Source organism: Pollachius pollachius (assembly GCF_949987615.1).
Source record: "Pollachius pollachius genome assembly, chromosome: 10".
Lineage (NCBI taxonomy): Eukaryota > Metazoa > Chordata > Actinopteri > Gadiformes > Gadidae > Pollachius > Pollachius pollachius.
Window position 1 is genome coordinate 12,541,621 of NC_136943.1, and position 4,046 is coordinate 12,545,666.

Sequence of the window (4,046 nt, forward strand, 5' to 3'; positions counted from 1 at the left end):
AACTTGGCTGTAGTGGGCTGGTCTACATTTGCTGTAGTGGGCTGGACTACATTGGCTGAAGTGGGCTGGTCTACATTGGCTGTAGTGGGCTGGTCTACATTGGCTGTAGTGGGCTGGTCTACAGTGGCTGTAGTGAGCTGGTCTACAGTGGCTGTAGTGGGCTGGTCTACATTGGCTGAAGTGGGCTGGTCTACATTGGCTGAAGTGGGCTGGTCTACATTGGCTGTAGTGGGCTGGTCTACATTGGCTGTAGTGGGCTGGTCTACATTGAAGCTACTTCCACCTGGTGTCTGTTCTAAGAAACGGGATGAAACTATATCACTGTCGTAGGAAGTTGGCATAGTTTTTACTCTGGTTGTATATCTTCAAGTGACCTCCAGCAGTTGTCTCACTGAATTCACCATTTCCTTAATGATCTATTATTTTCCAACTTCTGGCACAGCTACTTGCTTGACATTGGTTATGTTGCTTGCAGCTATATATATATTTTTTTTTTATAGCCCTCCTATATAACTCCTACTCCACTGATGTGTGGACGAGAGCCTTGGCATGGATGGAGAAAGAGAGATAGAGAGAAAGAAAGAGAGAGCATAAGAGAGAGAGAGAGAGAGAGAGAGAGAGAGAGAGAGAGAGAGAGAGAAAGAGAGAGAGAGAGAGAGAGCATGAGAGAGCATGAAAGAGAGAAATAGGAAAGAAGAGAGGAGAGAGAAAGATAGAGACAGAAAGAGACAGGGAGAGGGTAGGAGAGAGAGAGAGAGAAGGAAGGAGAAAAGTAGAGAACGAGAGAGAGATGGAGGGGGAAAAGGGAGAGAAATAAAGAGAAGAAAGGAGAGAGAAGGAGAGAGTGAGAGAGAGAATGGTTAGGGAATGAGAGAGAAGGAGAGAGAGGTGAAATAGCTATATATACAGAGGTATAGAGGGAAGGTGAAAGAGAGAGTAAGGGAGATAGAAGGAGATGATATAGAGCGATAGGGAGTGATATAGATGTTTTGGGACAGAGAAGAGAAGAAAATGACAGAGACAGAAGCCGAGCGAGAAAGACTTAGAGCGGGGCAGAGGGGAGAGGGAATTGAGAAAGAAAGATACAAGTAGAGAGAGCAAAAAGAGAGATGGAGATAAAAAGATATATCATGATTGAGTGAGAAAGCAAGAGAGAGAGAGAGAGAGAGAGAGGGAGAGACGGAGAGAGAGATGGCCCAATCCAACCCCTGATTGGATAGACCCCATAAACCATGCAGCCCCCGAGATAAAACCACAACCGCTGGTAACCACACTCATAAATGCTTATGTCAGATGTTATGAAGTACTCATGTGCACCCTATGAAGGGCCCCCTGTGTGCCATCTTTAATAAAGGGCCCTTTTAAACTCACACTTTCCCAGCAACAGATGAGACCCAGAGCTTGAGTAGCCATACATCAGTAATACATCTGTATTTCACCAACTGTGTTCTGCTGGATGTTTTATTTGTATTGAGGTTTCACACACACAAACACACACACACACACACACACACACACACACACACACAGACACACACACACACACACCCACATCAACACATGCACACACACGAAACACACCAACGCATGCAAACACATAGCCATGCATGCAAACACATACACACACACACACACACACACACACACCAATGCATGCACACACACACACACCAACGCATGCACACACACCCTCACCAACGCATGCACACACACACACACACACACACATACACCCACGCATGCACCCACATATACACACACACAGATACACACACACACGCAGGCAGACAGACACACATCCACACACACACACACCTATTGTTGTGCATGACAGACATTGACCCCTATATGAGAATGAATCAAGAAAGAAGAGAGTGACAGTGTGTGAATGTGTGGCTTAAGGGGTCCATGCTGTACATACTCTAACATGTTAATAAAAAGATTGGGTCCTGTACATTGTTTTCCCGAAGTTTTGAAGGACGGGCTGTAGATCTATTTATCACAAATGTTACTCAATGAACACTTTTTTTTCATCGCAGCCGATGAAAACGTAGTTGACCCACTGTTTACGTTTGTCCCACTCCCATTTCAGGCCACTGAATGAAATGTACAGAGTTAAACAAAATAGGCCTACAATTTGTCTTTATTGACCACTACTTCTCACTCAACGAAAAAAGGATGAGGATTAAACTGATGAGAAAACATAGGCGAGGAATGTAGTTGAAAGTGATATGTTTGACTTTTAATAACATCAAATTTCTTAGAAAAATATAAAAAAGGCTTTGTGCTCTTTTAAACCCCTTTCCTTTTTCCCCAGACGTTGCCTACCAATAAGAGATGCTGTGTGTGTGTTTTTGTGTGGGTGTGTTAGTGTGTTTGTGTGTGTGTGTGTGTGTGTGTGTGTGTGTGCGCGTTTGTGTGTGTTTGGGTGTGTGTGTGTGTGTTTTTATGTTTGTGTGTGTGTGTGTGTGCGTGTGTTTGTCTGCGTGTGTGTGTATGTGCTTGCATGTAAGAATGTGTGTGCGTGTGTATTTGTGTGTGAGTCTGTGTTTATGTGTAAGTTCAAGCATCGGCTTGGCTTTTGTGTTTGGGGTGGTGGTGGTACAGGGGCGGGGGGGGGGGGGGGGGGGGGGGGGGGGGGGGGGGGTGTGGGATGTCGAGAGCCCCCACTCCACGGATGTCATAATTAGGAGCCAACATTCCCAGAATTCCAGGGGAAGTTGGACGCTCCTGGAAGGCTTTTCCTCCCCCTTATCCCCCCTCTGCCCCTCCCCAGCCTCACGGAAAAACGTGATGTTTTCCAACGCACACCATCACAGTAATCAAAACTGTAAGAACACAGGTCGTAAACAACAAATACCACAAAACATCCTCCAATTGTAACCTCATGGCAACGGAGCTCTGCGATCATGCTGGTTTGATCTGGAGCTAACCGCTAATTCACAAGCAAGCTAATTGCTCTGAACTATTCTAAATATATCGCCCGCGTTATTTATAGCACCAACCTAAATTGTTGCCTTTCCCTTTGATCTAACGAATGGAAAAAACTATTACGAAAAGCATATGGTGCTCTCACCGGGACAATATGGGTATTTTAAAGGGCTTAAGTCTTCACAAGACTAGACTCATGTCGGCCCATTACATGGTCAGGGCATGTGTGCCAAAGCAGGAGACAATGGCATCTGAAGCGATGTCTAAACAACACATGTCTAATGAGGAATATCGTCATTCCAAACAGGAATATCGTCACTCACCACAAACACACACGCACGTGCATGTGCACACACAAACTCACACGTGTGCATAGACACATACATATGTTCACACACAGGCATGCACACACACACACACACACACACACACACAGACACACACACACACACACACACACACACACACACATTGAAGCACGCACACAAATACACATACATTTGTGCATGCGCTCTAATGTGTGTATGCATACAAGCATACACATACATAAATGCTTGCACGCACTCATACATACACAATCATCTCCATGCTGCATGCATATACACATCCTCACACCCACAAACATTTCCCATCATTGTTGTTGGTGTCATGACCCCAGGCTTAGGCTACACGGTTGGAAAATATTTCTTTGAACTCTGAGTGTAATGTTTTATAATACTATGGAATACACAGCTACTTATGTGGCTGTTTATATTCTCATATTACAAACACACAGGTTGTACTGATAGAAATACACACAGTATTACATTTATCAAATACGCAAAAAGTACTGATACTTTGTGTGCCATGTGTATAAAATACACATGGCACTGGTATAACTGTATGTGAGATTTGTTGGTTTCATGGGGTTTAAACTTTTATTTTCTTGAGTAAACCGAGACACTACAAACACAAGAGTTTGACTTACCTCACCTCAAACCATGCACACACACACACACACACACACACACACACAAACAAACACAGACACACACACACACACACACACACACACAAACACACACACACACACACACACACACAAACACACACACACACACACATACACACACAAA